General features: G+C 43.6%; 1 protein-coding gene across 1 annotated transcript in view; it reads right to left on the bottom strand.

Annotated features, from left to right (window-relative positions):
* LOC147019012 (uncharacterized) overlaps nt 1-12,500 on the bottom strand; it is a 39,632-nt gene that overhangs the window by 24,622 nt on the left and 2,510 nt on the right. The window lies entirely within an intron of this gene.

Genomic DNA, 12,500 nt, shown 5'->3' with positions numbered 1-12,500 from the left:
TTTTAAAATGAAGTTCTCAGTTCCAAGAAAGACGCCTAGGTAAAGAATTCCATCCCTTTCCCATTTAAGTTTCTCGGGAAGAGTCGGAGGAATGGCGCCATTTTGTGGACCAAGATGGAGAGCTCTGCTTTTTCCCCAGTTCACTTTTGTGGAACTTGCCAAACCAAATTCATGAATGCAACGGACCAAGGCTGAGACGTCCTCATTCGAGCGAACGATTGCACAAAGATCATCTGCATAAGCAATCACTTTAAACGGGTTCGCCATTGGTTGAGGAAGGAAACCAAGAAGATGTGCACGCAACCGAACGAGTAAAGGCTCAATCGCAAGAGAGTACAGGAGGCCAGAAAGAGGGCACCCTTGACGAATGCCTTTATTAACCGGGAAAGGGGGACATAAAATGTTGTTAACCTTTAAGAGACTAAAAGTGTTGTTATACAGTAACTGCACATGAGAGATAAAATTTTCCCCAAAACCAAACCCCCGTAAAACAGAGAAAAGATAAAAATGATCAATGGTATCAAAGGCCTTTTCTTGATCTAAGAACACCAACCCGACATTTCTTTGTTCAAGAGAACAGATGTCAATTATATCACGCACAATAAAGATACTGTCATGAATTGTCCTCTTCGGGACACAGTAAGACTGATCTGGGTGTACGATCTCCTCGATTATGGCTTTAAGGCGGTTGGCAAGGGCCTTGGAAAATATTTTGTAGTCTGCACAGAGTAATGAGATGGGACGCCAGTTGTGTGGTTGCTGAAGGTCTCCTTTTTGGGGATAAGGGCGAGGACAGCCCTCCGGCAGCCTAATGGCAGTGCGCCTGATCGTCGACCGTCGATGATAACCTCAAGTAGTTCTGGTCCGAGGAGGTCCCAAAGGTTTTATAAAATTCCGCAGGAATTCCATCCAGGCCGGAGGCCTTACCCGAGGTAGAGTTTGAAGAGCAGCTTGGAGTTCCTCCAAAGTTACTTCCTTGTCCATTTGTAGAACTGCAGATTTTGACAAGGTAGGTAAGGAAGAAGTCAGCACTGTTACCATTTTGTTGTCAATTTTCGGAGCATGATAAAGTTCAGTAAAGTAGTGTCTGAGTGAGGCTCTGACATCTTTTTGATTGTGTGTTATCCTTCCTTCCTTTGTCCTTACTGAAGTTATCTGCTGACTTCTCTTTGTTTGATCTTCCAGTCCAAAAAAGAACTTAGAGGAGGTGTCCAGGTAGCACAAATTCTCCAGTCGGAGACGAATCAGCGCTCCTCTGGCTTGCTTTGCACAAAGTCCAGCAAGAAGAGCTTTTTTCTTTGCCAGCAAGAGGTTAGTTCTTTCATGATTTGAGGCCAAGAGGTTGGTCTGCAAATATAATATTTCTTTGGCAAGCAAGGATTGAAGGGCAGAGTCATATTTGGTGTGGTAGGCTCCATATTGTTGGCAAAAGGATCTTATTTGCACTTTAACGTTGTCCCACCATTTTCCAAGGCAGGGGAAGGAAGTTTTACATTGGAGCAAGGCTCTCCAGAACACACCAAAGGCATCGACAAACAGTTGGTCATCCAAGAGGCTTGCGTTGAAGGTCCAGTAGGCAGCACCACGATTCCGAACTGGTTGGTGAATACGAAGTGCGACCATGTGATGGTCTGAGAAGCCGCTCGGAATAATGTCCATATTGCTCACAACATTTAAAAAGGTACTGTTGATGTAGAAACGGTCCAATCTTGCAAGTGATACGTGGCCTTTTGAACACCGACTCCACGTGTATTGGCGGAGAGAAAGATTGCGGATTCTCCACACATCAACCAGGGAGAACTTGGACAAGGCTCTCAACAAAGGTGCTGCGCTTGCTGGGTGCGGCTCCTCTCCATTACGATCAATGGTGGGGTCCATCGTGCAGTTAAAATCTCCACCCAAGCAGACAAGTCCATCAAAATCAATGTGTACAAGAGACGTTTCTAAGTGTGTGTAAAAGGCGAGTCTCTCTGTGCTATCGCTAGGTGCGTAGACATTCAGTAAGGTGTGTTTAAAGCCATTATGCGTGAAGGTGAGTGAAATTAAATACCCTTTGATAATCTCATTAAAAACAACACTGGGACTGCAAAAGGAAGGTTGTATATAAACAGCCACCCCAGCCCTTGGGTGTTCCAGACTACTAAAAAACCATTTTCCCCTCATTATCCTTTGCCATTCACTTGCACAAGAGGAGCTGCATCTTGTTTCTTGCAAAAGCAAAACATCAATGTGATTGGTCTCAACAAACTGTTTAACTTCTGCTTTACGGATGGAGGAGCGTCCCCCATTAATATTTAAACTCGCTATAGAGAAGGCCATAGGCTAACATCGAGTTTGGGTGTGTCAAAAACTTAGTCTCTCTGTGTCTGCAGCTCATTCTTTGCTTTAAGGATGCATTTCCGGAGTCGATACACTTGTGATTCCGTCACACCAAGCTGTCCGGCTTTGAGGAGCAAAAGCTTCGCAGAGATTATAAAGCCGGATAAGTCAGGGAAAAAGTTTTTAATTTTAACATGTTTCTTACGAAAGGTGTCATGAAGAAACTTTATGATATCGGCAGGTGGAACACTGGTAACACTCTCCGAATCTTGGGAAACTGGATCATTCCATGCTTCAGCACTGCCACAAGAAGCAAGTGATGAGGCCCCGTCCGAATCATAATCCGAGTACTGATTGGTGTCCATTACATTATCGTTATGCTCCAAAGATGGAGCTGATGGTTTAATAAGGGAAGCCTCACATTCCGCTTCCAAAGGGGGAGAAGGAGTCGGAGGAGTCGGGGAAGGAAGAGTGGAGGGAGGAGGAGTGGGGGGAGGTGGAATAGGGGGAAGTGGAGGGGTGGGAAGAGGAAGAAGATTAGAAGTGGGAGGGGGAGGAGGAGGAGGAGTGGGAGGGTGAAGAAAACGGGGAGGAGGAAGAATACTAATGGAAGGAACGTTATATTCCGCTTGAGATGAACCTGGTGTTTCACTAGTTGAAGCTTTACACCCTGATTCAACCAGGTTTGGAGTAATTGGTGACTTAGAAACGGTACACATTTCACTGTTGGTCTTTTCAGGGAGGGGGGTTACAGTGGATTCGGTGTTAATATCCAAGGTGCCTGTGACTATGGGAGTGGTCACGTGTGCTCCCTGCTGCATAAAACCAATCTCCTCCTCATGTTCAACAACCCCACCGACAAAAAAGTCATCATCCTCTGGAGCAATTACATCAAATCGATTTTTCGTTTTAAAAAGAGCATCTATTGTTGCTTCCAAACACGAGTCATTATTCTCGGCAGCCGGCGTCATCTTTTTTGCACAGCTCGCCGTCACATCTTGACTATTGTTATCATTTAAATGCTTCAATTTATGTTTCCTTTTTGAAGGAACAACGGTGAAGCTTTCGTCATCTGTCAGGGGGGGATTTACCTCCACTCTCGACGGCCCAGGCAGATTGTTCGAGTTTGAAGCGTCACCAACGTGCCCAACTCTAGATATACCACTATTCGTCTCAATGGGTTCGATCACACTAGATATGCCACTTAATATATTCTTGGGGCAATCGCTTTTTAAATGTCCCGATTCACCACAGATAAAACAAGTTGTGGTCTCCGTTGCGATATAAATCTGGTAATTGCGGTTTTTATTTTTTAAAGTCATAACTGCATTGAGCGATTGAGTGTTGTTTTTTAGAATGATATAGCAATGACGACGGAACGACATGATGTGGCGAACCGAAGCGTCAGAGCGCAGACGAAGTGGAATCATGGAGATTCGTGATACAACTGTGCCAAAAACGCTTAATGCAGCTACAATCTCCTCACTCGAGAAGAAGGGCGGGATGTTAGACAGTGTTAATTTTACCGCCATCGTATCGAGATAACTAACGTTAACGAAGACGTCCGGCGGAACGGATAGACCGGTTAACGACCGCCTGAGCCACGTGTCGCTCCTCCGACAAGAAAACCACGACACGTTGGCTCATTTTCGAAGCGGCGAGAACATTCTCGATTCCTACGAGCTCTCCCAGAGCCATCACCACGTTCTCAACACTAACTCCATCAGGTGGAGTAATTGTCACTCCATTTTTCCGAGTGAGTGACTCGTACACACTATTGTGCAAACGTCCGTTTGCCATAGCTTAAAGCAAAAGAAGAGAAGTTTAAGTTTAACAAAGGAAAACCGTCACAAGCAACCAGCAAGTGGGGTCAAATAAAGTATAAGGGAAAGGAAGAGTATAAGGAAGAAGCTAAACCACCGATAAACGGCAGGCCTATGAAAACAAGGCAGATGAAAAAGTAGGCCCAGAAACCCGAAGGTTTCAAGGAAAACCCACAAAGCACCTACCGTGCGCGCTCTCCTTCTCTCTCTCGTCTCAGCAGGAAGGGAAACAGGGAAAAAACTCCAGAAACACGTACAGGGACACAGAGGGAAGCGAAATAGGGACAAAAACAACACTAACACAGCACAGTACTCACAGCTGCACACACAGAGCCGCCATGACGCCACACCCATGCACGACTCACCAACGACCAGCAGGGGGCGAGAGAGAGAGAGAGAGAGAGAGAGAGAGAGAGAGAGAGAGAGAGAGAGAGAGAGAGAGAGAGAGAGAGAGAGAGAGAGAGAGAGAGAGAGAGAGAGAGAGAGAGAGAGAGAGAGAGAGAGAGAGAGAGAGAGAGAGAGAGAGAGAGAGAGAGAGAGAGAGAGAGAGAGAGAGAGAGAGAGAGAGAGAGAGAGAGAGAGAGAGAGAGAGAGAGAGAGAGAGAGAGAGAGAGAGAGAGAGAGAGAGAGAGAGAGAGAGAGCTGGTATACACAGGGTGTCCATAAAGTCCTTGTGCAACTTTGAACTTTTATTACTTTTGAAATGCACATTAAAAGCACAACTCGCAAGATTTTTTTTACAAAATACAGTTAAAACTTTTAGGCTTCAACATAACTGCCATCTTTGGCAATACATCGTTCAATTCGATTTTCCCACTTGTTGAAAACATTCTGCAGTTGCTGCAGAGCCGTTTCATGAATTGCATTTGTGATAATAGTCCTAGGTTCATCCAAAGAATGTGGTTTTGATGAGTGATCAACAGTTTTACATAGCCCCATAAAATGTAGTCCATTGGGGACAGGTCAGATGAACGAGATGGCTAAGCATTTGGTTCCGCCATGCGAAGCAAGGAGAAGCTGATGATTCAAGGGTTAACCCTTCGTCAGAACAAAATAATTGTCTGAAAGGTCCAGGTGATAGGACCACGGGCTGTAGCCTGAGAGTAAAGACGGCAGTCAAGTCGGAATCTTTTACTCAGAGAGTAGTTAATGCATGGAATGGTCTCCTTGGAAAGGTCGTGGCAGCAGAAACAGTAGATACATTTAAATTAGAAAGAGATAGGTATCTGGAAGTTATGGAGCTAGAGGGGTTGGGGATGTTGATAAGACTTTTCGGTAGTTTGAGCAATGATGGACGATTGTGTGCAAGTGTACGGAGTGCTGTTGGAGGGGGTCTCATCAAGGGGTGTTGTGTGGTTGATGTGTTTTTTTTTTTACCCAAGCCCATGCCCTCTCGCCTGGAAAGAAAAAAAAATAAACAAAAAACACCGAATAATAATAAAAACATTTTGTATTTTTCCTTATTTTGATCTTGTGTTGATAAATTGGTGTGGTGGTGACGTGACGATGATGTGGCGCAGGCATGATTGGCTGAATGGTCTCTACCTGCGTCTAGTTTCCTTGTGTCCTTGTGTCAGCGTTAACACCCCAATCGTCAGCGTCTCCTTACTTTCTCGGGCAGTTAGAGTATACTTCGATCAACGTCCTGTTAATTCTATCAATTGCTTTGCCAAAAAAAAGGAGTCCTGGTACTCCCACTAACAAATCACAAAATAGTCTTGCGCAAGACGATCTGCAAAACTAAACCCAGGAGACTTGGAATGGTTTGTTGGTTCACGAAAAATATAAGTGACCACTATATTCGTTATTGTTGTCTTTCTGTCTGTCCCGAGCATAGCTCCGTGGGTTTTGATCCGATCCTGATGAAATTTTGGTGGAGGTTTATATCATGATTTAGTTGTGTTTTCCTGAAAATGGGTGTGGTGCGCCCATTATGGACGGAGCCACGCCCAAAAAACATGTGTTTTTAAGGGGTAGCCGATTTCAATTTGCATCTTCTCCTCGGGGGTTCGTCAAATCTGACAGGGGTTTTGGTATTTGGTTAGCCCAATGGCACCAGCATGGCCCCACGGAGCTCGATTTTTCATTTTCGTCCCAAGATCAAGGTCACAAGGTCACGAACTTAGAAAATTGCGATTTTGACATCAAAATCAATCTTCTCTGAGGGGGTTGTCGAATCTGGCAGTGGTTTTGGTATTTGGTTAGCCCAATGGCAACTGCATAGCCCCATAGAGCTCGATTTTTCATTTTCGTCCCAAGGTCAAGGCTACAAGGTCACAAACTTAGAAAATTGCGAATTGTGTATTTAGGGGGTAGCCGATTTCAATTTGCATCTTCTCCGAGGGGGTTTGTCGAATCTGGCAGGGGTTTCGGTATTTGGTTAGCCCAATGGCACCTGCATAGCCCCACGGAGCTCGATTTTTCATTTTAGTCACAAGGTCAAGGTCACAAGGTCATGAACTTAGACAATTTCGAATTTTGACATAAAAATCAGACAACTGCCCAAATTTGAGAGCTAGGATGACAATATTTTTTATGCATAATCTTGAGGTCATTCCCCACCGAAAGTCTTGAAAACATTTTTCTCTATCTCGACCACCTTGCCCGTGGCGCCCCCTTCAAGTTTGTTTTTACGCTGATGTCATGAAAGTATGGATAATCCGAGGAGTGTGAAATGCCATATAGCCTATATGACGTTATATTGTTCCTGGAATGTTCCAGAGGAAGTTTTGCACCAAAGGTCATAATCCTTGACCTTTGACCTTTAAAGTTCACAAAGGTGAAATTTTCAAAGTTGTGGGAATCGAACCAGGTTTTCGACCTTCGACGACCTAACTCCATTAAGCTATAGCACGTATCCTGTTTCCTTATTTTAATGTCCACAACATTGTTTTGTGACCTTTAAAGGTTATGCAAAGGTCAAATTATTAAAGTTGTTGAACGAAACCGGGTTTTCGACATTTTGCAGCTTATAACCTGTCACTCGTACCACATCATGTTGATCATTTTTATAACTTGGTCAAACATTATCACATCGTCTCATCCTTGACTTCTGAAATAACCTACATCGTCAAATACCGCTCGTGAACCATCATCATCTTCAGACTTGTATTTCTTATTTTCAGAAGTCAACAATTAAAAAAAAAAGTTGAATCTTCATTTATAAATGCTTTAAAAACCACAATGTCAACATCCAGTGATGAAGATAGAACAGCATTAATGATTGCCATGAGATTACATTAAGCATGCATTTGAGCCAATAACTCTTCAACTTACCAACAACCGGATAAGTAACTCACTTCTGCTGTCACGGACACTTAGCCTGCTGATGCTAGGGCGAAATGCATCATCGAAATAGTCTTTTAAACATAATTTTCAGCATTTAAACGAAAGAGTGGCAATTTCAAGGTGTTTAACCTTAATTGTTGTATTCCTGGATGCAAATCGGACTCACGGAATATCGGGAAATATCCTTGAATGAGAGGTGTCAGGTTCGTACCTTGGATATACTGTTTGTATATTCTAACATTGGCCTTGGATAGAACACACACACACACACACACACACACACACACACACACACACACACACACACACACACACACACACACACACACACACACACACACACACACACACACACACACACACACACCCCCTGCATTTTAAAAAATGTTTTACTGGTACTTGTTTTTTAATTTTTTGGGGGAAGTGTGTTTACATGTTGGAGAATTTCAATATTAATGTATGGAATTTTTTGTTGTTGTTAAGATTCGTGTCGTATTAAACATGAGCAGTCTCCCCCCCCCCCCCCCGGGGTGGAATGATATGGGTACAAAAGAGGAATTTGAAGTGAAGCATAATCTTTGCTGAAGCTAATTTAGCCACTAAATTGATGTAACGGTAATTTCTAGTTCTAAAGTGTTTTGCGAAGAAGAGTATGTGGCAAGAGTGTTTATTACCTCGGCCACGGAAGGTGAAGGAGGTTATGTTTTAACCCCTCACTGTGTGTTTGTTTGTGTACAGGATATCTCAAAAAGTTGAGGACAGATCCGGATGAAATTTTGTGGACAGGTTCAGTGTGTGACAAGGACGAACTTGTTAGATATAGATGAAGATCCGAATCCGGATATGAGAATTATTTAATTCTTAAAGTGATTTTTCACCATTGAGAGATCGGGCCAAAAACGACATTGCTGTATTGCAAGATATTTCAAAAATATATTGGGCCCGATATGTTCTCGTGGATCAGGTATTACGTGGCGGAGCTATGCGCTCCACCAAGTGCCCTTCGAGTTAACTATGTTCTACTACTGATTTACAAATGTTGTAGGATAAACTTTACATACTTTATCTAACATGCTAAATAGTATGTACTTTATCAAAATATGTGTGTGTGTGTGTGTGTGTGTGTGTGTGTGTGTGTGTGTGTGTGTGTGTGTGTGTGTGTGTGTGTGTGTGTGTGTGTGTGTGTGTGTGTTGTTGTTGCTGTCGATTGGCCCCGTGTCTGCACTGCACAAACATGGCAGGCGCACTGAGACAGCTGATCAACCTCTTGGGAGCATCCTAGAATACATAAGATAGGGAGTCTACCGACTTCCTGATAATATTCCACCGTTATCCACAGCCATATTGGTCTGATTGGCCCTTGGGCAAATTTGTTTGGTGGCCCCGCCCCCATCAGGTTGATTGACAGTCGTAGTCCGCCTACCCGTTCCCTTCCTATTCCCTTACAAAGGAATGCCGTTTTGCATACTTTTCGTGGAATCCTTTCAAGCTATTAAAATTTCGATCAGTCTGCACCTTTCCACGATAACATTCAGTCGGTTGGTGTTTAAACCAAGTTCATGGCTGAAACCAATTTTGAGTTAGACCGTCAGAAAAGATTAATCTATCTTTAATTCCAGCAATCTGTGTGTCTGTCTGTCTGCGACCGCCGTTTCTCGACTACCGCCGGTCCGATCTCATTAAAACTTGCCAGGAATATTGCCGGGGACCCGCGGATGTGCCTTTTCGAGGTTTGAATTCAATTGGACGAGCGGTTCCCAAGTTACGGCCATTTATCTGTCGACCAATGACAGGACACGGTGCTATGACATCACGAATGACATCACAATTAATGTTTATTTATTTATTTATTATTTCTTTTGCACGATTGAAACTTGCCAGGAATATTGCTGGGGACCCGCGGATGTGCCTTTTCGAGGTTTGAGAGAGAGAGAGGCTGCACATACTGGCACTCACCTATGGGCATGCACATTCGGGCCCGCACTAGTAATAATAATAATAATAAGAATAATCAAAAGATGGGCACTTTTGGATCTCTCATTGACAAACGGGCACTTTTGTGTCTCTCGTTTCCCCAGATCAGCGATGATATCCCAAAGTTTAATGAGTGTTATTGGATGGGAAATTCTCGACAGATGACTGGGAGGTAACTTATAAGTTTACAAGTTATATATCTTGGAAGGTTTTTTTGAAGATTTATGTTGTATTGAGCCAACGGAATGTCTGGACAATTCTTAAACAAGAAGTCTACCCACTTCTTGAAAATGGCCTTCACAGCACATCCAGCTCCCAATCTCCTCCTTCAAACATGCTTGAGAGTAAATATCATTTCAAACTCACTCTGTACATGCACATGTCCCAGATATGTCCTTCCCATCGGTGTTCAGAAGCACCGAGTCCAGATACACAGTCCATTCACTGGTAGCGATTCTTTGCGGGTTTGTGTAATACACGTCCACTCTCCTTGGGCCTTCCACCGCCACACTTGGTCGGGAGTTTGCAGTACAGGCAGCTACCCGTTCGGCGAGCTGAGAAAGCCATCCAAGTCTTTCGTTGTGCAGAGGCACTTTCTCTCAGACACTTTCCCAAATATTTCTGACTTCCTTCAGAAGCTTGGTGAGCTATTCCAAGTATCAATCCTTATCCCGCATAATACATTTGATTTTGCCACAAAATACGCCAGTTTGGAGCATTTTGGGGATTACATCATTTTGTAAATGCCATATGAGATTGGGGGAGAAGTGCAGTCACAGCCCAGGGTACTCTGGGTACCAATGAGGCCTTCCTCACCACTCTTCGCTGGACATTTCCTAAGGAGGAATCTCCTCCTCGTGGATGCCAACCTATGAGGATTATCTGTGCTCTTATCCTTTTAAATGCTGAACATCAAGCAAGGAAGCAGAACGTACCATTCTTTTACTCGCCTCGTTTGTCATTTATTGAACTCTTTGTCCCCAAGATGCCCTTTAATAGAGGATACTTTGACGGGCAATCATAAACCTACGGTGCATCCAATGACCTGAAATTTCGACACGCTTGATATTCTCGTTCACCAGGAATTTCATAATTATTTACCTTTTCACCCTCTGAATTATCAGCAAATGCATTAAAAGCAGGAAAAAACAGGTGATTCAGAAACGTGGATGTCCTTCCTTCATATTTCCCTCCGTCCCCCACCTTTTCAGTTGATGTGCGATTAAACAATCTGGCATTTTGAGCATCACACTATTGTCGCACTACGATATCAACTTCCCGACTCGATTTATCTATTCATGTTCAAACACAGGTAAACCTCAAGTAAAACTTCAGTTGAATCAAAGCTATCAACTTCACTCAATGTTTGTCATCGTCTGACCCTTGCCGATGCAGGCTCCCTCAAGGATCCCATATATAGATCCTATCAATCTGTGAAACACCGATCAAACTCAACAATAACCTCAAGAGAGAAGGGAAGGAGAAAAAGGCTTAACGCGATAGTAAAACAGAAGACTGCGGGCAGCGGAGCCTGCCTCGGCTCACTGCTTTTTATGCTCGGGAGAGAGCGAGAGCTGATACTTTGACGTTAACCTTCACCCGACTGAATCTTATTACACCTGCCTCGGCTAGGCAGCCTGTTCTGCGCAGCACGGTGGGCTGCTTCGAAGGTCGCAAGATCTCTTGTACTTCAAAACACTCGGAGCTATGCTCTTCTCGCCTCGGCAACTCGTCAGCAGATTTTCATGCATTTTCCTTGATTGGGATCAAAAGGAATTTTTTTTTTTTAATTATTCAAGGAAACCTCTGGATTCAACACCATATAGGCCGCCGAAGCGAAGATACTGTGCAGGTGACCTCTCGGGATCATCATTTTTTTTTTGTTGCAAAAACAAATAAATAAACTAATTAAACATTAATTAATGATGCTGTGGTGTTGAAGTCGGTTGCCCTCGAACAAATGCTCAATGGTTTTGCACCCTTCTCTGGCGGAACATTTTTCTCACTTGGTGCCAAAAGTTTTTTTCCATCACTCTTGGAATCGTTTGGAAGTCGGTGCTGGCTCGCGTTGGTCTGTCTCCTCGCGCCATATTGTCATGGTCAGCCATGTTGGTCTCCTGCAGACTCGACATTATCGTTCCTTTCGTCGTTGATCAATATCGACGTTCATGAAGAGACCGCGCCACTGCGTCGCGTAACGCAACATTCGCTCACCAACGTGCCAAGTGGACCTTTTCGGCCATTTGTTCATCTGAACTTTGGTCTGCCTCTACTTCGACACCATTCCAATTTACCCTGCATCATCGTCTTTCACATGTCTTCACCTTCATATCTTGTGTGTCCAACATATGGTAATTTTCTGGATCTGTTGTAGTGCACAGCTTTGTTCATTCCTTAATTTCCTCCATTATACGATTCCGTTGGTTCTTCTGGCTCTCGAGGGATATGCAGCAGCTTCTGTTGGCACCACAATCCAAAAGCCAGGATTTTCTTTCAATCCGTTGCATTTATTGTCCATGTTTCACATATGGATGTTGGAATCCGGAAAATGAGGTTTTTTTTTTGAAACTCATCAAATCTTAGCGGGTTCACTGATGCTTTGATCTTTCCATTACTTTGTCATCACACTCGCGGATTGGTTTTCCCCCATTCCTTATCTTTTTCGTATGTACGTTGAACCTCCACCGTCGTTTGCTACAGTGGCTCCTAAATAATTGAACTGGTTTATAATCTCGACTTATTCTCCATCTGCTCCAATAATTGGATTCTACTCCAATTGGTTCACGATCATTACCTTTGTCTTTGTGACATTCAGAAATAGACCAAATCTTTCACTTGCAATCCACATAATCGTCCCGACAGAATTTCTATTTCCCTGGCACGACAAGCCAGCAAAGTGACGACAGCAAGCATAGAATTGAAAATTGACAACCATACAATGACACAATGGCCTACTCTTTTTGAAACTTGCCAAGGGATTTAACATCATTCAGCAAAACACACGCGCTTACAGATAGGATAGCCAACTTAACTAAACTACTGCTACGACTACTACTACAACTATGACTACGACTAATCCACATGTCCAGCTAAGGG

Source organism: Eptatretus burgeri, chromosome 10 (assembly GCF_056783735.1).
Source record: "Eptatretus burgeri isolate ZD-2024b chromosome 10, Ebu_testis_v1, whole genome shotgun sequence".
NCBI lineage: Eukaryota > Metazoa > Chordata > Myxini > Myxiniformes > Myxinidae > Eptatretus > Eptatretus burgeri.
Note: the sequence above shows the minus strand (reverse complement) of the source record. Positions and strands in the feature narration are given on the sequence as shown.